This window comes from Vulpes vulpes, chromosome 14 (genome assembly GCF_048418805.1).
Source record: "Vulpes vulpes isolate BD-2025 chromosome 14, VulVul3, whole genome shotgun sequence".
NCBI lineage: Eukaryota > Metazoa > Chordata > Mammalia > Carnivora > Canidae > Vulpes > Vulpes vulpes.
In genome coordinates, this window is record NC_132793.1 from 83,024,829 (window position 1) to 83,048,325 (window position 23,497).

The following is a 23,497-nucleotide window of genomic DNA, read 5'->3' on the forward strand; positions in this document are numbered from 1 at the left end:
AATCACAAACTTGTAAAACATTTAATAGAAAAGAAACATTTCAGGATGAGATTAAAAATGAGTATCAATGCCTGGGTGGCTCAGTTGGTTAAGTGTCTGCCTTTGGCTCACATCATGATCCCAGAGTCCTGGGATTGAGCCCCTTGTCTAGCACCCCACTCAGTGCAGAGTCTGCTTCTCCCTTTGACCCTTCCATCTCTCTTGTCTTCTCTTACTTTCTCTCTCTCTCAAATAAATAATTAAAATCTTTTTAAAAACTGAGTTATCAGCAGAAGTTCTGTTTTAACTTGCTTCTGCCCGGGGATCTTGTCAGAGGCCAGCACGGGTAGGTTAGCTGTGAAGGCATTGGTGTCCACTTGCCACAGGGGGATTGTACATGTATATAGCAAAGGGAGTGATCAACACTGCTTTTCCTCCTTGGAAGAGATGGATATTTATCATAGTGCAGTGGGAGCCTTAAAGAGCCAGGGCACCCCTTTCTATGTTCCTTTTATTCCTTACTTTTCCACTGTTTTCATCGGGATAAACCAAGATAGTTGCCAAAGAACATGTAAGAGTGAACCTGACAGGGATTAGATAAACTGCACCACCATAGCTCTCTGTCCAGCAGGAGCTGAGAATCACCCATCCCATGTCCTGGAAGGACAGAACCACAGCCACCCCAGCTGTCCCCAAGGGAGAAGTGCACTGAAGGCTGGGCAGGGAGCAAGGAGGCAGGGCTGTTTGGCCAGAAGGAGAATTGCTGTCCAACTTCGTATCATTGGATAACAAAGGAGATCCTTTTATTTGTTCAGATTTTTATTTATTTATTTTTTTATTTATTTATGATAGTCACAGAGAGAGAGAGAGGCAGAGACATAGGCAGAGGGAGAAGCAGGCTCCATGCACCGGGAGCCCGACGTGGGATTCGATCCCGGGTCTCCAGGATTGCGCCCTGGGCCAAAGGCAGGCGCCAAACCGCTGCGCCACTCAGGGATCCCTATTTGTTCAGATTTTTAATCCTCATAAGGATTTAGGGATTTGATCAGGAGAAAGACTGTTGCTAGCCAGTTAAGCATGGGATTTGGAGCATCGTTCTAAATCAGTTTAAGCAACAGAGGCCACTACTGTTGACCTGCTTGGCAGAGCACAGTGAGCAGGTGCTGACATGCAGTGCTAATAGCAGAGGAGGAAGGGAGACATGCATGAAAGCAGTACACACATAACACAGTGAGTCTCCCTGAGCAGGAGCCCCCTTCCTCCATGCCCACCATGCTGGACAAGGACCCTGGGGGAACAGAGGAATGCCAGGGAGAGGATGGATGTCTCAAAGGATTTAGCCTTCTTGCTTAACTCTGCCTGGAACCAGTTATGCGTCTTCTGGGTTCCAGTTTCTTTATTTGTGCCAAGTGTATAAGACAACATTTTCCTGGTGCTTGTGTAAGGATTAGACCCAAATTTAGGCATGGCTCCTGGCACATGAAAAAGATAATGCTATTTTGAGTTGCTAGGTGTGTCTGCAAAGGCCAGGTGTGTTGTAGATGTTCCCAGGGGCTGGGGATCAGAAGGGTTGTGAGTGGGAGCCAAGCTGAGCCTGGGGGATTTAGAAGGTTTAGGCAAGAGGGACAGTGAGAGCGGATTGGAGTCAGTGATAGAGGTGCAGGGAGAAGAGGGCTTGAGAGGATACTGGAGAGCCAGCTCATAGGAAGAAGTGAGTCCTGGGACCCAGTGAGAGTGAGTTGGTTGCCACAAGCAGAAGTCTGACCATCTGCTGTCATCTGGGATGAGCTGGACTCTCCAGCTGCTAATACTCAGGAAATAAACAAATATGTGGATGTTAAATTAATGATCTAGAATCAAAAGTATGCTGAGTCCCAGGGAAAATAATTTATTTCAAGAATTCCATGTGCAAGCAACGTAGATTTCTAAAAGTAAAGCCCTTGCTCTGGGGAAGTTACTTTTGCTGGAGAGGGAACCAAGCACAGGTGGAGAAGCAATTCTTTTCTTACAGAAATAAATTTCTTGGCAGAAAGGAGGTCCAAGATGGTGGTGTAGGAAGACTCTGAACTCAGCCTCCTTCCATGACACACAGAACCTATACCTGTGTATAGAGCACTTCCTCCCGAAGGTGAAATGAGGGCTGATTGAACAGCTTCTATACAACAAACAATTGAGGGACCACATACAGCAGAGCGGGAGAGATGAGACACTGATAATAGGACCCCATTCCCAAGGGGCCACCTGCAGTAGGAAGGGATATTACTGAGGGGGCCCACATGCAGATTTGGCTGCCCTGGGGCACAGTGAAAAAAACAGTGGTTTAAAGGGCAACTGGGGAGTTGGGGGGTGCATGGGCTAGATGGGTCATGGGTATTAAAGAGGGTACTTACAGTGATGAGTGCTGGGTACTGTATGTAAGTGGTGCATCACCGAATTCTACTCCAGAAACCAATATTGGACTGTGTTAACTAATTAAAATTTAAATAAAAAATTAAGGGCAACTCAACTGTTAGTAAAGGATATCTACTTACTAACCCTAGAGCCTCTAACAAATGGGCAAGAAACTGCTTGTACTCTCTCTGGGGTTGAAGGTGCCAGTGAGAACCATTTTTTATGTTCACTTTCCATCTTGATAAACCCGATGAGAGCAGGTTCCAGGAACTCTAGCCAGCCTGGTAGGGCCACCTCAGCATGCCTGACCCCTAGGCTTTACCAACTCTAGCTGTCTCCCTAAGGTGACCCCAGTACTGCACACCCTGAGCATCCGTAGCATATACCCACCTCAGTTCCAGCTGTTGGGTAAAGGGGATCCTGGTACAATGATGAGCTCAGGGACCCCATGGCCTGTGCCCAAACCAGCCATCCTGCTAAAAGGCAGTCCCATTATAGTGTGTTCCGGGAATGCCCCTCCCTCCACATTTGCTCTAGCTCTAGCCAACCTGCCATAATTGCCCAGTGTGGCATGTTCCAGGACACCCCTATCTTGTGTCCACTCTAGCTCCCACTGTCTTGCCATGCTGGCTTCTATATAGCATGCACTGAGACTGCCCCTTGATCTGCATCAGATCCAACCATCTCAGCAAGGCAAACCCAGCATGACCTGGGACCCTCTTGCCCCACACCTGCTCCAGCTCCATCTGGCTTGTAAAGCTGCCAGACACAGTTTACACAGGGACTTTTGGTTACCAGTGTGGGGAGGAGTTGGGGGCAGGTGGAATAGGGAAAGGGGATTAAGAAGTACACATTTCTAGTTATAAACAAATATGCCATGAGGATCTCATATACAGCACTAGAAATAGTGTGGAAATAGTGTGAATAGTATTGTAATAACTTTGGTAACAGACTTAAATTGAAATCGTCATATGAATAGCTCCTGGCATCTCAGAGCTTAAAAATGGGGCCAGAAACCTAGCAAGAATTTGATCAACTGTAAGTTATTCGTCAATTGTTGCCTCTTCCATTTTCTCTCTAGAGGGACAGAACTGATACTCTATTTTTAGGTTATGAAAGAAAATGTGATAGTTAGAACTTAGTAAATAGAAAGAAAAAAAAACAAAAACAAAAGAAAGGCACCAGGAATTCCACCACCCAGCGATAAGTACTCTAAATATTTGGTAATACCTCCTTTGTGATATTTCTCATGCCCTAATATATGCGTATATACATAAATAAATGCAATAGTTTCTAAGTGCTGCCCTTTCTATTTAGGTATTCTGGTATTACACGTGCAACTTCAAATACTGCACCATGTCCCTGGATTTTAAAGAAGCATTCATTAGAATTATCAAGAATTAATTGCATTTCCTATTTTTGCTTTTTGAAAAAAATCTGGCATTGTAACTATTTCTGAGTTTTACCTTAGTATATTATCATAGATTTGTTCACTTACAGCGTTGAACCAAGTATTGTTCATTTTCACCTCCTAAACGTGCCTGAATTTTCCCATTCTTCTTCATCTCTGTAGCCACAGACCTCTACTGGCACCTAGCTAGAATGCTCTTGTGTGAATACCAAAGATTCACTACTCTTGCACAACAGAGCCCCATGTAGAGCTCCTCGCCTGTCTTGGTGCCTTTGTGTTGGCCACTCTGTAACAGTAACCTGATGGCTTCACGTGCATGGTCTTCTGTCTGGATCACCCAATCCTAATCAATTTCTTTTTCAACAGTGATCATTCTTGACCTCATTTCACTTTCAGATGAGTCACCTCTTTCTCTGTTCTTCCTTACTAATCCCATTAAAGGAGATAATGATTTGTATTTGACTTCAAATACAATCCATGTAAAATTGAACTCAGTTTTTCCCCCGCAAAAGTATTTCATTACAATTTTCCACATTTCAGTTATTGGATGCTTCATCCTCTAGCTTATTCCTGCCAAAAGCACGGACTCTCCTCTTCTTCCTATTTGGACCAAGCCAGCATTGTTTTTTGCTTGGGTTACTGTGTTGCCTTCCATACTAACTACCCCTCTTGCTTCTATGCTTCCCCCACCTTCCCTTTAGCCAACCCAGCCTCTGCCCCTTACCTACCCAGCCTCTTCTTCAACCCTCCAATGGCTTCCTCTTTCACTCAGTGTCAAAGTCAATAATGGCTCACTAGCTCTGTATGATCTTCCCCTATCATCTCAGACATAGTCTCTTACTACTGTCCTCCTTGCCTTCTTCTCATTTGTCCACATTGGCCTTCTTGCTGTTTTCCCAGAAGCCAGCATGGTTCTGCCTCAGAGGCTTTGAGCTTGCTGGTTCTGTCTGCGATGCTCATTCCCTAGTTCTCTGTATGGCTGACCTGACTCACCCCCTTTAGGTCTTCACTTAAATGTTTTCTTCTCTGTGATTATTTCTGTAACTTTCTCATGAAAGGCAGACTTTACTCTTTTTCCTTGGCCAGGCTCTGCCTTATTGGCCATTTTCTGCCTTATTTTTTCCTCATAATAATTCTTCTCAAACAATATATCATATATTTATTTTTTTATTGTCTGTCTTCTCCCACTCAAATATAAGCTCAATGAATATTTATATATTCATTATATATTTATATTTATATAAATTTATATAAATTTATATAAATTTTATATTTATATTCTCTATGACTTTATTCTCAATGTCTAGAATAATGCCTGATAATTAGTAGGTACTGAATAAATATTGATTGAATGAAGAAGGAAGGAAGGAGGGAAGAACAGAGGGAGGGAAGAAGAGAGAGAGGAAGGGAAGTAGGGAGAAGGGAAGGGAGGAAGGTAAGAAGGAAACAAAGTGTCTCTTTTCCTAAGGTAAAAAGAGCCTTGGAGAAGTCACATGACTATATAGTTCCTAAAGAACAGGCAATTTATTAAGCATTTGTTTTTAGCTTCTCTGTTAAGACCCATTCAAAAAATACAAAGGGAAAATTAACGTACCACTAGTGGGGAAAAAAAAAACCTTTCTGTAGTTAATTATCAGTTGCAAACTTCATCTGCCCTTTTATTGATATAACTGCTCCATTGAGGTACAGTCGACATACAGTAAGCTGCACATATTTCAAATGGACAGTTTGATGAGTTTTAACGTGTACACTCTAGGGTAACTGTCACCACAACCAAGTTAGTGAACATGTCCTCACCCCAAAAAGTTTATAAAGCCTTTCTCCCACCGTTCCCTGAGCCATTGATCTTTTAGTCACTGTAGATTATTTTGGATATTCTAGAGATTTGTAGTATACTTTTTTCGTCTGGTCTTTATCTCTTGGTACAAAGATTTTGAGATTCATCCTAATTGTTGTATATGAGTAATTTGTTTTCATTGCTATTAATACTCCTTTATGTAGCTATATGTCAACTATATCTCAATACGTTTATCTATTGATAGGCATTTGGATTGTTTGTTATTTTTGGCTATTATAAATAAAGGTGCTGTGAAAATTCATGTGTAGATCTTTGTATGGAAATAGGCTTATAATTTCTCTTGGATAAATAAAATACCCAGGAGTGGAATAGCTGGATTATATGGTAGGTTAGTTTTATTAAGCACTGCCAACTGCTTTCCAGACTGGCGGCATAATTTTGCATTTCCACTAGCATGTATGAGAGTTCCGGTTTCTCTACATCCTCAACAATAACTGATATGGTGAGTCATCAAACAGTGTTTTTATTTTAATCATTGTAAAATATACGTAATGTAAATTTAGATTATTTACCACTTTAAATGTATAATTAAACATCATTAATTTTATTCACATTAGTGTACAACCATTGCCACTATTTATTTCCAAAACTTTTCATTAACCCAAATAGAACTGTCTAACCATGAAGCTATAACCTCCTAGATCCCTAGCCCCTGGCAACCTTTTCTCTACTTCCTATCTCCATGAATGGGCCTATTCTAGGAATTTCATATAAATGGAATAATATTCGTCCTTTAGTGTCACTTATTTTGTTTACGACTTATGTTTCGAGTTTCATCCATGTTTGTAGCATGTATCAGAACTTTATTCCTTTTATGGCCTAATAATATTCCATTGAATGGCTCTACCATATTTTATCCATTCATTTCTTTTCTTTTAATCTTTTTTAATTGGAGTTCAATTTGCCAACATATAGCATAACACCCAGTGCTCATCCTGCCAAGTGCCCCCTCAGTGCCCATCACCCAGTCACCCCAACCCCCTGCCCACCTCCCCTTCCACTACCCCTTGTTCATTTCCCAGAGTTAGGTGTCTCTCATGTTTTGTCACCCTCACTGATATTTTCACTCATTTTCTCTCCTTTCCCTTTCTTGATGGACACTTGGATTGTTTCCACTTTTGGCTATTGTGAATGATGTTACAGTGCACATTGGTGTACAAGTATCTCTTTGAGCCTCTGTTTTCTGTTCTTTGGTTTTATACTTAGAAGTAGAATTGCTGGGTGATGTGGTTATTCTGTGTTTAACTATCCGAGGAATTACCAAACTCTTTTCCACAGTGGCTGCACATTTTACATTCGCACCAGCCATTGTATGAGTGTTGCAATTTCTTTAGATCCTTTTCAACACTTATTATTTTCCTTTTTTTTTTAAAGCCATCCTAGTAGGTGTAAAGTGGCATTTCTTTTAAGTTTTTATTTATTTATTCATGAGAGATACAGAGAGAGAGAGAGAGAGAGAGAAAGAGAGAGAGGCAGAGACACAGGCAGAGGGAGAAGCAAGCTCCATGCAGGGAGCCTGACGTGGGACTCAGTCCCGGGACTCCAGGATCAGGCCCTGGGCTGAAGGCGGTGCTAAACCGCTGAGCCACCCAGGCAGCCCGTGAAGTGATATTTCATTGTGATTTTGGTTTCCATTTTCTTTTTTTTTTTTTTTTAATTTTTTTTCTTTTTTTCTTTTTTTTTTTTTATTTATTTATGATAGTCACAGAGAGAGAGAGAGAGAGAGAGAGAGGCAGAGAGGCAGAGGGAGAAGCGGGCTCCATGCACAGGGAGCCCGATGTGGGATGCGATCCCGGGTCTCCAGGATCGTGCCCTGGGCCAAAGGCAGGCGCCAAACCGCTGCGCCACCCAGGGATCCCCTCCATTTTCTTGATGATTGAAGATATTAGGCATCTTTTCATATGCTTTTTAGCCATTTGTATATTTTATTTGGATAGATTTTTTGTTCAATTTCTTTACTCATTTTTTAAATAGGTGATTGTCTTTTGGTTTTGACTTGTAAGGGTTCTATATATATTTTGGGCATTAAACCTTTATTAGGTATATTATTGCAGATACTTTCTTTCATTCCCTAGGTTGTCTTTTCACTTTAATCATAATGTCTTTTCATTTGCAAGTTTTTAAAATTTTCATAAAGTTTATTTAAGTTTTTTTTCTTCTGTTGCTTGTGCTTTTGTTACCACATTTAAGAATCCATTGCCTAGTCCAGGTCAGAAAGATTTACCCCCATGTTTTCTTTTAAGAATTTTATGTCTGAGTCCTTATATTTAGATCATTTTGAGTTAATTTTTATACCTGGTATGAGGTAGGGGTGCAACTTTTTAGCATGGGGATATCCAGTTGTCCCAGCACATCTGTTGAAGAAACTTTTTTTTCCCCCATTGAGTGGTCTTCAAAAATCATTTGACTTCATGTGTGAGGGTTTATTTCTGGGCTCTCTATTCCTTTGGTGTGTCTGTCTTTATGGGAGTACTACAATGTTTTGATTGCTGTAGCTTTGTGTTAAGTTTTGAAATTAGGACATATGAGTTGTCCAGCTTCTCTATTGCATGAATTTGAGGATTGTCTTCCATTTCTGGGAAAAAAAAAAAAAAGGCTGTTGTGATTTTGACAGAGATTGAATTATATCTGTAGTTCACTTTGGGTAGTGCTGATGTCTTAACAATATTAAGAAAAAAAAACAAAAAAAAAAAACAAAAAAACAAAAAAAAAAACAATATTAAGTCTGCCAGTTCATGAACAGATGATGTCTTTTCATTTATTTAGTTAATTTCTTTCAGCCATATTTTATAGTTTTCAGTGTACAAGTCTTTCACCTCCTTGGTTAAATTTATTACCAGATATTTTTATCTTTTTGGATACTGTTGTAAACAGAATAGCTTTATAAATTTCCAGAGTGTTCATTTTTAATGGACTGAAACAGCTGATCTTTGTGTGTTGGTCTTATATCCTGCAACTTTGCTGAATTTATTAGCTATAGTACCTTTCTTCAAGATTCTTTGAGACTTTCTATATATAGGATTATATCAAATGTCAGTTTCTTAGTAGACACAGGGCTGATTAGTTATCTGTTTTTTTCTTCAGTGAGATTGGCAGTGTGTCTTTTAAGGAGTTTTTCCTTTTTCATCCAATTCGTTGAATTTATTGGCAGTGTTTGTTCATACTCTGTCCTAATATTGGTAACTTTCTCTCTCTCTCTCTCTCTGTCTGTCTCTCTTATCTGTCTGGCTAGAGGTTTATCAGTTTTATTGATGTTCTCAAAGAGAAAGTGTTTGATTTTATTGATTTTTTTTCTGTTTTCTGTGTCACTGATTTCCAATTTGATCTTCATCATTTTGTTTTGCTCACTTTGAATTTAGTTTATTCTTCTTTTCTAATTTCTTAAGGTTAAATCTTAGATCATTGACTTGAGACCATTCTTCATTTCTAATACATGAACTTAGTGCTTTAAATTTCCTTCTATGTTCTGCTTTAAAGAAATCCTACATATTTGTGTTCTCATTTTCATTCATTACAAAAAAACTTTCTCATTTCCTTTTTGAATTCTTTTGACCCATAGAAATGTGTTAATTTTGTTTTCAAATATTTGGACATTTTCCAGGGATCTTTGTTATTGATTTCTAACTTAATTCTACAGTGGTCAGAAAACATACTTTGTATGACTTACTATGTTAAATTTATTCATACTTATTTTATTATCTAAAATATGGTCCCTCTTTATATGCTCTTTTGAGAATATTGTGAATTTTGCTTTTGTTGGGTGGAATGTTCTATAAATTTCAAGCAAGTCATTCTGTTTCATGGTGTTGTTCAAGTCTTCTGTGTCCTCGCTAACTTTATGCCTATTTCTTCTATGAATTATTGTAAAGAGCTACTGAAACCTCTGAGTATATTTGTGGATTTGTCCATTTCTCTTTGGAGATCTATAAATTTTGCTTCATTTATTTTGAAAATTCATTTGGGGGGGCATTTTGACTCTTTTCTCCCTATGAGATGACCTTCCTCTTCCCTGGCAATACTCTTTGAGCTAAAATTTATTCTGTCCACTCCAGCTTTCTTTTGAGTAGTTTTAACATGCCCATCCTTTATTTTTAAACCTGTGACTTTGTTTTTGATGTCCATTTTTTTATAAACAGCATAAAGTTGTGTCTTGCCTTTTTTTAAAATACTTTTTCATAATCTCTGCCTCTGAATTATTTAAAGGTTTTGCATTTAATATGATTACTGACATACTTAAGTCTGTAACCTTGATATTTGCTTTCTCATCTTTGTTCTATTTATGTTCTCTTCTTTGTCTAATTAGCTAGAATTCTTTGTTTTGCTATTTTTATAATTATGTATTTTTACATATAATTTTATAATTATGATACTATTTACTTCACATATTTCAAAAGAACTTTGCAGTGGTATGCTTCCATTTCTTTTTTGGCAGTCTTGCAGCCTTTGTACTATTTTATGTGCATGAAATACTATAATATCTTGCTGTTCTTTGTGTTTATACATATATTAAAGAGATTCATATAAATAAAGAGATTCCTGGTAGTGTGTGTTTCTTTTGGTGATGATTTCTTTCCGCTTTTGTGTATATGAAAACATCGTTATTTTGCTTTTTTTTTTTGAAATATATCCATTTTGGATATGGATTCTAGGTTGACAGCATCTTGTCTTTCAGCGCTTTGAAGATGTTGCTCACCTGTCTTTTTGCTTACGTAGTTTCCAGTGAGAAGTCTGCCACCATCCTTATTTTTGTGCCTTTGTATATAACACAGTTGTACTTAAAAAAAAATTAAAAGATTTATTTATTTATTTGAGAGAGAGAGAGAGTAGAGGAGGGGGCAGAGGGAAAGAATCTGAAGCAGACTCCGCACTGAGCACAGAGCCCAACATGGGTCTTGATCCCAGGACTTCAAGATCATGACTTGAACCAAAACCAAGAATAAGAGACTTAACTGACTGAGCCACCCAGGTGCCCTTATATAACACAGATGCTCTTAAGATTTTTTCAAATTGTTGGTTTTGAGCAAATTGACTATGATGTAACATTGTAATTTCCTTTGTCATTTTGAGAATTGGAATTCTTGGATCTGCAGGGTTATGATTTTCATCAAGTTTGGAAACTTTTCAGCCATTAATATTCAAGTTTTTTTTCTCATATCTTCTCCTTCAAGAACTCCAAGTACTTCAGTATTAAGCCTCTTGAAGTTGCTCCATAAATCACTGATCTTTTCCTTTTTGATTCTTCATTTTCTCTGTATTTAAGTTTGAATGGTCTCTGTTGCTGTCTTTTAAGTTCAACTATCTTTTTGGGGCACCTGGGTGGCTCTGTCAGTTAAATGTCCAATTCTTGGTTTTGGCTCAGGTCATGATCTCAGGAGTTGTGTGATTGAGCCCTTCCTGGCTCCATGCTCAACAGGGAGTCTGCTTGAAGATGTTCTTCCTCTAACACTCTCTCTCTCTGTGTGTCTCTTTTCCTCTCTCTCAAATAAATAAAACTTTTAAAAAATTCAAGTTCATCTTTTCTTTTGCAATTTTTAATCTGGTATTCATCTCATCTGGTTTATTATTCATCTCCAACATTATAGTTTTTATAACTAGAAGTTCAATTTGTGTCTTTTTCTAAACTTCCCTGTCCCTCCTTATATTTTGATCATAGGAAATCTAGTTATAATTCCTCTTTTAATGTCCTCTTCTGCCAATTCTAACATCCATATCTCTTTTGAAACAGTTTTAACTTTTAAAATTTTTCTCTTGATGGGTTTTATTTTCCTGCCAGATATTTGGATTTTTCATTATTGGGTGCTGCCCCTTTTCGTGTTTTCATTAATATTCTTAAGCTTGAGTTTCCCTTGTGTATCTGAAAATGGTTTGGTTTGTTAAGTGTAATTTAAGCAGTACTCAACTAGAGCTGATTATTTTTCATTCTGAGTAGTCCACCAGTGTCCCTGAATTATGGCTTTTCCTAGTCTGCTTCCTGGGAAAAGGCACTGTTGCAGGATGCATGTGAACCCAGAATAGAGCTCCTTCTAATCCTTAGATTATTCTTGCCCATCTGTAGTCACTCTTTCACATACATGTGTTTGTCATCTTTGCTGGATACTCAAGGGGGACTGTGTAAAGGTTTCGGGGGTTCTCTATGCACTTCTGTGTGGTATTCTGTACTAAAGACTACAGCTCTGTACTGAAACTCTTGGGTCCAGCTCCTTCACTGGAGAAATCAGCCAATGGGGTTCCCATTCCCTCTGTCATGGCCTGTAATGTCTTTCAAAGCAGTAATCTGGGGAGAAAGTAAGGATCACATCCTTTGTTTCCCTCTCAGGTGTTACTGTCCAAATGTTCAGTGTCTTGAATGTGTTTGTTCTATATATTTTGTCTATTTTTCATTATTTCTAACTGTAGATTAAGTCCAGTCTCTGTTACTAAATCTTTGCCAGCAGTTGTAGTCCTGAATTTTATGTTTTGAAATCTTTCCTTGTTGAGGCTGCTTTTCTCATCAATATTGTACTTGCCTTTCAATTCACTCAGTTATGGATGCTCAACCTCTTCTCCTAGCAAAACACTTAGGTCTGCAAGGAGAATGCCCATGACAAAGATGGGCCTGCCTTCACAACATTTAGTCACAGGGGAGTGTTAAGTACGTAGACTGCTTTCATCCAAGCAGGGGCTAGTAAAACTCTTAGAAGTTTGATGGAAGAGAACTCATAAGTTAAGGATAGAAGAAAATTGTTTCATATAGAAGATGACATTTAAGAGTCCTGAAGGGTGACTCTTTGATTGACTCTATACTTTCATTAGTATAGAAGAACTGCACATTTGAATACTTCTTTACAATTGGCAGAGTTTCACACTCATTATTTCTCTTAAGGAGATATATGGACATTGGAACACTTGAAAGAACCTTCCCTGGCATAGGACACAGCTTCAACAAGAGCAAGGTTTCAAGTAAGCCTTGGGTGTGTATAGAAAAGAGTGAGTTCTCCAGGTGGATTAGCATACAGATGGAAGATGGCAGCAGGCAAAACTTCTGGAGAAAAGGTCAGTTGGGGACCATTTTGTCGAAGCAATGATGTCAGGTAGAGACATTTATACCTCATTTATTAGGGAGCAGGAGCCATTGAGTGGAGCATGGGACAAAAATGATAGAAGCCATGTGTTCTGAAATTAACTTAGAAATAGGGTATGGGGATCCCTGGGTGGCGCAGCAGTTTGGCGTCTGCCTTTGGCCCAGGGCGCGATCCGGAGACCCGGGATCGAATCCCACGTCGGGCTCATGGTGCATGGAGCCTGCTTCTCCCTCTGCCTATGTCTCTGCCTCTCTCTCTCTCTCTCTCTCTCTCTCTCTCTCTGTGACTATCATAAATAAATAAAAAAATTTAAAAAAAAAGAAATAGGGTATGATAGGAATGGGGAGTGCAAAGAGAAAGTAGGGAAACAGGAGTCTGTTAACAAATGGTATCTCTTCTTCCCTCTACTTGAGCTTTTTTTAAAACCCCTGTCATTCATATTGTTGTCTTGAAGCACACTGAGGAAAGGATTTGAGTGTAAGCAATCAGTATTTCTAAGTGGCAGCCATTAGAGTCTCTTTTGAAAAATTAAAATAAGACAATTGTTGGTCCTGAGGCCATAATTAATATACATGATCACTCTCCTCTGCCACCTATTTCAGGTTCCCTCCACCTCAACCAGCCCATCTGGTCTAGGTCTGCTTGGTAGGGTGACCCAGACCCCACTGTGCACTCTTGTTGGTGATGGTTGCTACAGCTGTGCATTCATTGCCAGCAGTTATGAAAGCACCAGGGATGACCTAGCAAATTCTCTAAATTTCAAACATGCTTCTCCCTGTCCTAGTGATGTAGTGGCAACCTTCTATACTCATGATTTTCAGGAGTTCCTGAACTATGACAGATAGTAACTATGGCTTTAGGTAATGGAATGGTTTCCTAGTGGAAAATTTAATTCATTCCACTCCCATTTTCCTCCTCCAGGAACCAGACCATAGCCTAAAGGTGAAGGGACCAGAAACACTAATTCACCCATAATGATCTCTATGATTAATAAGGGGAGGGGCCACTCTACTTCCACATCTTTTTTACTTCTTTTTTTCCTTTAATTTTATTTATTTATTCATGACACACAGAGAGACAGGCAGAGACATACACAGAGGTAGAAGCAGGCTCCCTGCGGGGAGCCTAATGCAAGACTCAGTCCCTGGACCCCAGGATCACGCTCTGAGTGGAAGGCAGACACTCAACCACTGAGCCACCCAGGTGCCCCTCACACCTTTTTTTATTTAAATAGGTAGTGCCAGTCATCCAAAGGGGTTGAACTCAATACTGATATGTAAGAGTTACTTTGCACCAGTTCCTCATTAGTACTCAGTACTTTTTTTTTATTGTAGTCATATGATGGATATGTAGAAGTATCTCATTGTAGTTTAATTTGTATTTTTCTAATTACCAAGGATATTGAACACCTTTAATTTTTTTTTCTCACGTAGATTCTGTCTTTTGTAACATCCCTATTCATGTCCTTTATCTAATTTTCCACTAGGTTAGCTATCTTTTTGTAATTATTTTCTAGGAATTCTTTATATACTCTTTTATCAAAGTCCTGTGCAGATATTTACTTCTATTCTGTGGCTTGCCTCTCCACCCTCTTTATGGTGTCCTTTGATGAAGGTAACTTATTAATAGTTCTATATGATAATTTATTGGTCTTTTTCTTTATGATTAATTCCTCTGGAGGTCTATTTAATAAATCTTCCCTTATTCTGGTATCATGAAGATAATTTTCTAAAAGTTTCATTGTTTTACCTTTCACAGTTAGGACCACCTGGATTGATTGTTGTAGATGAGATTAAGTTTCATTTCCTTTCCCCATGTAAATATCCATTTATCCCAAAATCATTTATTGAAAAGATTTCCTTTTCCTAGAGTTATGCCATCTTATCATAAATCGGGTGACCATATATATTCACGACTCTGGAGGACTCCTATTCTCTTCTGTTTATTTCTCTAACCTTAACCAGTACTACAATTTTAACTACTCTGGCTTTCTGATTAAGCCTTAATACATAGTAAAGATCTTCCTCTTACTTTGCTATTCTTTTCAAAAGTATCTGCTATTTTTGGTCATTTACCTTTCCATTTTTGGGGGGATGAACTTGTCTAGTTCTCAAAGATGTTGGGATTTTTATTGTAATGCTATTGAATATATAGGTAAGTTTGGAGAGAAAGCAGTTGATAGTTATAATTTTGAATCTCCTAATTCATAAATATATATGGTTGTATTTATATATATATATGTGTATATATATATATCCTCCCTTATTTGTATTTCCTTTAATTTCTCTGAATAATACTCTGTAATTTCAACATAAAGAACTTGAACATTCTTGTTAGATTTATTCCTACAAAATGATTTTGTAAGCTTGTTATAATGTGTATATAAATGCAATATGTATGTGCATTTTCAAAGCAGTAAATGTAATATACACACATGCACACACATATATATATGCATGTATGTATGTTTGCATATACAATCTATAGAAATATGGTAGATGATCTTATATCCAGAAATCTAAACCCATTTATTAATTCTGACAAGTTTTATGAAGGTTTATTTGAGATTTTTTACATATATAGTCATTTTGTTTGCAAATGATGATGGCATTATTTCTACTTTTTCAATTATAGTTTTGGTTCTTTTTCTTACCCAGTTGCAATGGCAAGAACCTCCAATTCAGTCTTGAATAGAAACGATGATATCAGTTATTCTGTCCCTGATACCAATCTTTTTTTTTTTTTAGGGGGGAAGGGACAGTGGGGCCCAGCATGAAGCCCGAAGTGGGCCTCAATCACATGACCCTGAGATCATGACCTGAGCTGATCAAGATGGATGCTTACCTGACTAAGCCACCTTGAGACCCCCAATACAAATCTTAACGGGAAAAATTTGAACATTTTACCATTATATACTATATTTCATTAGGCTATAGCTGAATATATTTTACAGACTAAGGATGATCCCTTTTTTTTTTTTCTTCTTCCCTAGCAAGGAAGCATTATCATGAAGAGATGTTTAATTGTATTAAATGTATTTTCTGCTTCAGTTGAGGTGATCAAATGATTTATTTTTTTCCTTTTGGGGTTATATGGCTTATTACACTGATTTTTTTTTTTTTACCAACTTTGAATTCTTGGATTGCATCCACTTTCCTAATATATTGTCTTTTAATATATAGCTGGGCTTAGTTTGCTAATGTTTTATTAAGAATATTTTCATAAATGAGGTAAACTTGTAATTTTGTTTTTGAAATGTTTTTAGGTTTTTATATCAAGTTCATATTGGCTTCATACAACATTTATAAATTTCAAACAATATATTTAGTAAAATTGGTAACATCTGAATTTGAAATTTTCTTTGTGGAAAGAATTAAGTGATCTTTCAATTTATTTAAAGTTAAATAACTAGGGCAGCCCGGGTGGCTCAGTGGGTTAGCGCCACCTTCGGCCCAGGGCCTGATCCTGGAGATCCGGGATCGAGTCCCACATCAGGGTCCAGCAGGGAGCTTGCTTCTCCCTCTGCCTGTGTCTCTGCCTCTCTCTCTCTGTGTATCTCATGAATAAATAAATAAAATCTTTAAAAAATAAAAATTAAAAAATAAAGGTAAATAACTATAATGTGTATCTTTTTACTGTAAATTATAATAATTTTTATTTCTCTAGTTATCCTTTTTAAATTTTCAAATTTATTGGCATATAATTATTCATATAATACTCTTAACTTTTTAATATAGATAGAATCTATAGTAATATCTTCTTTTTTATTTCAGTTGCTCATCATTTGTAGTCATTTTTTTCAAGCTCTGCCTTTTTAGGGTGGGTTAGTTGTTATATTTGTTTTTTTTCTTGGGTTATTTTATTATTCCTTTAACTTTTTTTTAGATTTTATTTACTGTTTTCTCATTTTGAAACAAATGCCTACTTTGTTAAATTTATCATTTAATATTTTGATATATGCAAATAGGCTCTTAATTTCCCTAAAAGCAAGCACTATCCCACAGATTGATACATATTATATTTAATATAATTTTCATAAATACATGTCCCAGTTTGTCTTGTGACTTTTTTCTTTGACCATTTAGAATTGTATTCCATAATTTCAGAGCAAATGGGTTTTTAAAAAAATTTTCTTATTTTTAATTATAGTTTAATTAAGTTCTATATGAATTATGTTTTTGAAATTGATTACTTGCTTTATGGCTCAGAATATGATCAGTATTTCTAAATGTTGTGAGTGCCCTTGAAAAGACTATCCTATAGTTGTTGAGTACAGTTTTTATATATGTCCATCAGGTTAAATTTGTTAATAGTGATGTTCAAATTTTCTGTACCTTTCTGGTTGTTTTGACTATTTGTTCTACCAAATAGTAAGAAAGGATAGTAAAATCCCCTGATTAAGATTGTGGATTTCATTGTGTCTCATACGTTTCCATTAATTTTTGCAAGCTATAATTTGAAGTTATTAGAAGATGTAAATTTAGAAGTATTTTTATTTTCCTTTATTTATAATTTAAATTTTACTTAGTTAACATACAGTGTAATACTAGTTTCTGAAGTAGAATTCAGTGATTCAGTAGCTATTTACAACATCCAGTATTCATCACAAAAAGTGCCCTCCTTGGGGCAGTCGGGGTGGCTCAGCGGTTTAGTGCCACCTTCATCCCAGGGTGTGATCCTGGAGATCTGGGATCGAGTCCCACATCAGGCTCCTTGCCTGGAGCCTGCTTCTCCCTCTGCCTGTGTCTCTGCTCCCCCACTCTGTGTCTCTCATAAATAAATAAATAAAATCTTAAAAAAAAAAGGGACCTCCTTAGTACCCTTCATACAGCTATCCCATCCCCCCACCTTCTTCCCTCCATCCACCCTTAGTTTGTTCTCTATTGTTAAGAGTCTTTTATGGTTTATTTCTCTCTCTCCCATTCTCTTCCCTTCCCATATGTTCATCTATTTTGTTTTTTAAATTCCATAGATGAGTGAGATCATATGGCATGTGTCTTTCTCAGACTTATTTCACTTAGCATAATATACTCTGGCTGCATTCATGTCTTTGCAAATGACAAGATTTCGCTCTTTGATGGCTGAGTAATAGTCCAGTGTGTGTGTGTGTGTGTGTGTGTGTGTGTGTGTGTGTGTACACACTACATCTTATTTATCTGTTCATCAGTCCATGGACATTTGGGCTCTCTCCATAGTTTGGCAGTTGTTGATAATGCTGCTATAAACATAAGGCTGTGTGTACCCCTTCGAATCTGTATGTTTGTATTCTTTGGATAAATATCTAGTAGCGCAATTCCTGGGTTGTAGAGTAGCTCTATTTTTAATGTTTTGAGGAACCTCCATACTGTTCTCCAGAGTGACTGCATCAGTTTGCATTCCCACCAACAATGCAAGAATGTTCCCCTTTCTCCACATTCTTGCCAACTCCTGTTGTATACTGTGTTGTTAATTTTAGCTATTCTGACAGGTACAAGGTAGTATATCATCATGGTTTGGTTTGTATCTCCCTGATGATGTATGATGTTGAGCATCTTTTCATGTGTCTGCTAGTCATCTGGGTATCTTCTTTGGATAAGTGTCTATTCATGTCTTCTGCCCATTTGTTAACTAGATTATTTGTTTTTTGGATGTTGAGTATGATAAGTTCTTCATAGATTTTAGATACTAGCCCTTTATGTGGTATGTTGTTTGCAGATATCTTCTCTCATTCTGTAGGTTGCCTTTTATTTTTGTTGACTGTTTCCTTTGTTGTGCAGAAGCTTTTATCTTGATGAAGTCCCAATAGTTCATTTTTACTTTTGTTTCCCTTGTCTCTGACAACATGTTTAATAAGAAGTTGCTATGGCTGAGGTTAAAGAGGTTTCGGCCTGTGTTCTCTCCTCTAGGGTTTTGATGGTTTCCTGTCTCACAGTTAGGTCTTTCATCCATTTTGAATTTATTTTTGTGTATGGTGTAAGAAAGTGGCCCCATTTCATTCTTCTGAATGTGGCTATCTAGTTTTCCTAACACGATTTATTAAAGAGACTGTCTTTTTTCCATTGGATATTCTTTCTTGTTTTGTCAAAGATTAGTTGACCTTAGATAGAGTTGTGGGTCCATTTCTGGGTTCTCTGTGCTGTTCCATTGATCTATGAGTCTGTTTTTGTGCCAGTACCACACGGTCTTAATGATTACAGCTTTGTAATATAGCTTGAAGTCGGGGATTGTGATCCCTCTAGCTTTGTTTTTCTTTTTCAGGATTGCTTGACTATCAGGATCTTTTGTGGTTCCATACAAATTTTAGGATTGTTTATTCAAGCTCAGTGAAAAATGGTGGTTGTACTTTGATAGCAATTGCATTGTAGATTACTTTGGGTAGTATAAACATTTTAACAGTGTTTGTTCTTCTAGTCCATGAGCATGGAATGCATTTCCATTTCCTTGGATCCTCTTCGATTTCTTTAATCAGTGTTCTGTAGTTTTCAGAGTATAGATCTTTTACCTCTTTAGTTAGGTTTATTACTAGGTATCATATTGGTTTTGGTGCAGTTGCAAATGGGAGGGATCTATTCCTTGATTTCTTTTTCTGCTTCATTATTGGTGTATAGAAATACCAGATTTCTGTATGTTCAATTTATATCCTGTGACTTTGCTGAGTTCATGAATTAGTTCTGTTAGTTTTTTGGTGGAATCTTTCAGGTTTTCTATACAGAGTATCATGTCATCTGCAGATATTGAAGGTTTGACTTCTTCATTATTACTGATTTGGATGCCTTTTATTTCTTTTTGTTTTCTGATTGCTGAGGGCAAGACTCCTAGTACTGTGTTGAATAACAGTGAGAGTGGACGTCCCTGTTATGTTCCTGATCTTAAGGGAAAGACTCTCAGTTTTTCCCCCACAGGATGTTATTAGCTATGGGTCTTTTGTATATGGCCTTTAAGATGTTGATTTATTTTTCTAATGAATAAAACTTTTTGTCATTTCATATTAACCCTTTTTATATATAGAAATGCTTTTGATTTAAAAATACTTTGGCTAATATTAATACAGGTATACTAGGTTTCTTTGTGTTAATCTTTGTCAGATAAGCCCTTTTGTCTTTTCACATTGTTCTTTCATTTTATTTTTTTTATATTTTTAGAAATATTTTTAGGTTTTTAGGTTTGTTTCTGATAAGCTTCATTTTGTTGGTTTTTTTTTTATTCTGACAGTCTTTATTTTCACTTCATGATTCTTTTTGATTTACTTCTAATGTTAATATTGGTATATTTGAGTAGGAAGCTTCTTTCATTTTTGTTTTTCTGGCTGGTTTGTTTCTCTTTTTCTGTCCGTGTTTGCCTTCTTTTCTTTTATATTTTTGCCTTCTTTTAGATCAAGAGATTATTCTTCCTTTACTCTCTTCTCTTTTTTTTTTTTAAGATTTTATTTACTTATTCATGAGAGACACAGAGAGAGGCAGAGACATAGGCAGGGGGAGAAGCAGGCTCTTCGCAGGGAACCCAATGTGAGACTTTATCCCGACAGGATCATGCCCTGAGTGGAACACAGATGCTCAACTGCTGAGCCACCCAGGCATCCCCCACTCTTTTACTCTCATTGTAGTTGTTACGTTAGTGATTACAACATGCATCTTTGACTTATCCATATCTAATACGCATTAATTTTTGTTTTCCTAGATAATGCAAGGACTTTAAAAAAAATTCTTTTTTATTCCCTCCTAACTTAATATGCTCTTGTAGTCATGTGTTATAATTGTAGCTGTTTTTGAACCCCCTAAGACATCATCATTATTTAAGACAACACACATTCATATTTATCCTCATAATTGGCCATTTTTGTTGCTCTTTATTCTTTTCTGCTTCTTACCGTTTGATCAGAGCCATTTTTCCTTCTCTTTGGAAAACACTATTTAGTCTTTTGTTTTAGTATTTAGTTCTGTTCTACCAGTATCAAATGCTCTCAATTTCCTTTTAAGATTTCATTTTCTTTGGTTTTTAGCATTTTCATGTCATGTACTTAGGTAAAATTTCCCTCTATTTATCTTATTTCAGGTTTTTGGATCTGTGAGTAGGTGCTTTTTAATCAGATTTACTAAATTCTCAGCTATTCTTCAAATATTGATCCTGCATAATTCTTTCTCTTCTTCATATCTGGGGCTCCAGAAATGTATTTACTGGCCTTTCCTCTCAGTCTTCTTTGTCTTTTGCCCCCTCTGCTGTGTTTTCCACCTTTTGGTCTCCCTGTGCTTTATTCTAAACAATTTTTCTGACCTTTCTTCTAGTTTAATAGTTTTTTTTTTTCTTCAGGTTACCAAATATGCTATTAAACCATTCATTCAGTTTGCAATTTGATTTTTTTCAGGTCTAATTTTTTTGTTTTGTTTTGAGGGGAGGTTGTTGGTTTGTTTTGTTTTGTTTTTTTCCAAACGTCTCAGGTCACATTTTAAGGTTTCTGACTCTTCCAAAATATCTTTAGCTTCCTGATCATGACAAGCATGGTAATAACTTAAAGTTCCTATAAGCCTATTCCTATTCTTATTTGCGTTGGTTCTTTTTGCATGATGCCTTATTTCTTCTTGTGCCTGCCTATCTTTAAGTACATGTATGAAGTTTTACGTGGAAATTTGTTGTTGTTTTTAAAGATTTATTTATTTATTAGAGAGCAGGAGAGTGGGGGGAGGGACAGAGGGAGAGAATAATCTTCACACGGACTCTCTGCTGAGTGTAGAGTTTATGTGGGGCTCAATCTCAATCAAGCCAAGACCTGACCCAAAACCAAGAATTGGAGGTTTAACTGACTGAGCAATCCAGGCACTCTGGAAATTTATGTTTTTTATAAATAATGTGAAGCCTAGGATTACGTTTTTTTTTTCTTTTCATTAAGAAAGGACTTTTGTTCATTTTGTTCTGTATCTGGAGGTTCTAGCAATCCAGAATTGCTTTCATCCAATTTTAGGGGTAGAGATATTCTGAGTCACCCAATTGATTTTAAGCTTGGGCAGCAGTTTCTACAAAGGCTCACTCATTCAGTTCACTCTTTGCGGTTCAGTTGTTCATGGTCCCCTAAAAAGGCATAGCTGTTTATCAGTCAGGCCGTTTTCTTGGTGAGTTCAATGGGAGGCAGAATAATAACCCTTGGAAGATGGCTGTGTCTTAACTCTCCAAACCTGAGAATAGGTAATATTACATGACAAAGGGAAATATAATTAAGGTCCTTGAGGTAGATTATTCCTAATTATCTTGAATTATTGAGGTGGGCCTAGTATCATCACAAGAGGCTTTGGAGGCAGAAGAAAGAGTACACAGTGATACAGTGTAAGAAAAACTTGGTTTCCCTGCTGCTAACTTTGAAAATGAAAGGAGCCCTAAGTCCAGGAGTATGGGCTGCCTCTGGAAGCTGGAAAAAGCAAGGCAATGGATTCTCTCTTGCAACCTTCAGAAGGAATGCATCACTTTTAGCCCAGTGAGACCTATTTCCAACCTTGACCTCTAGAACTGTAACATAACATATTTACATCATTTTAAGCCACCAAGTTTATGGTAATTTGTTATGGCAGCAATAGGAAGCTAGTTGAGGTTCTAAAACATTTTCTCTAATTTTGCTCAATTTCTGAACTACCTCTTTCAGAAACTGTAGACTACTGTGAGAGAAAAGAGGCTCCATGGAGCCTGCTTCTCCCTCTGCCTGTGTCTTTGCCTCTCTCTCTCTCTCTGTGACTATCATAAATAAATAAAAAATTTTAAAAAAAAGAAAAAAAAAGAGGCCCCAAAGATCAGTCTCAACTCCCTGGACTTTTTGTCTTTATTGAATCTTGGTTTGACTATTCTTTACCTTCTTGTTAAATTGCTGGTACCTTTGTGCAGGTGTTTATAATATTTCCCCAATATTTCTTTTTGCTGTCAAGCTGATGTTTGGTCCCAATTGCATAGTCCTTAATGCTGGACAATCTTCCTTTTGAATCTGAGGACTGAGCTAATCTGGTTGCGTTTTAGCATTCACAATCCTGCTGTCATTTTGGTCTCAGAGTCATTCCCTAGGGTAATGCAAGGACTTCTTCACTGACCTCTTCTTTTTTAAGTCTTCCATCCTGATTTTATTCTTAACAGTAGCTGTATGACTTTTTCCTACATGGTTACCACTGGGACTCGCCCTCAGAGGTTACTTCATTATAGATGTCTCTAGTTCTTTCTGTGCTGCCTGGTGAGAGGAGAGCACCTTATCTCCAGTTAGGATGTTTGTTTAGTGATCCCCAAAACTTGATGGGTTTATACCCACAGCCCTGTCTTTGCAAATTCTATTATGCCCACCTGTAGTGATGGAAGAAGGACAAAGAGGTTCATGGCTGTGAGACAGGCTGACTTGTAACCTGGCAGTGCAAATTTAGCTCAGCAGCATTGCTATAGATATATTGTGTACAGTGGCACCTTGTTAGATCAAGTACAGATTCTTTTAAGAGGGCTATTTTAAAGTACAGCTCTCATTTAGGTTTTGAAGTTGGTTTTCTATAAAACAACTCCTGCTGCTTGCTGTCTGGTTGCATAGCCTGTCCTTAGATACTCTTTAACGCATTTGATAAAAGAAAACGTGGAGCTGGCAATCACAGCCCATGAAGGCAGCAAGAAGCATTTGTAACTGTGAGAGAAAGAAAGTGTTTTGATTTTGAGAAGTTAGGCTCAAACCCAGAACTCTGGGCCTTTGAATTTTGCCACCATCTAAACTAAACCTTGAGGGCTTTTTGAGTATGAAACAGCAAGGAGGCAAGGAACAAAGGATGAAAAGGCAGGGAAAGGAAGGGAGGGGTTGCTCCTCCACTTTCA

At 37.4% G+C, this 23,497-nt stretch overlaps 1 protein-coding gene across 2 annotated transcripts in view; it reads left to right on the top strand.

Moving 5' to 3' along the window:
* The window catches only part of ATP10A (ATPase phospholipid transporting 10A (putative)), a 186,460-nt gene that overhangs the window by 99,664 nt on the left and 63,299 nt on the right, over positions 1-23,497 (top strand). The gene's annotated exons all lie outside the window — the stretch shown is intronic.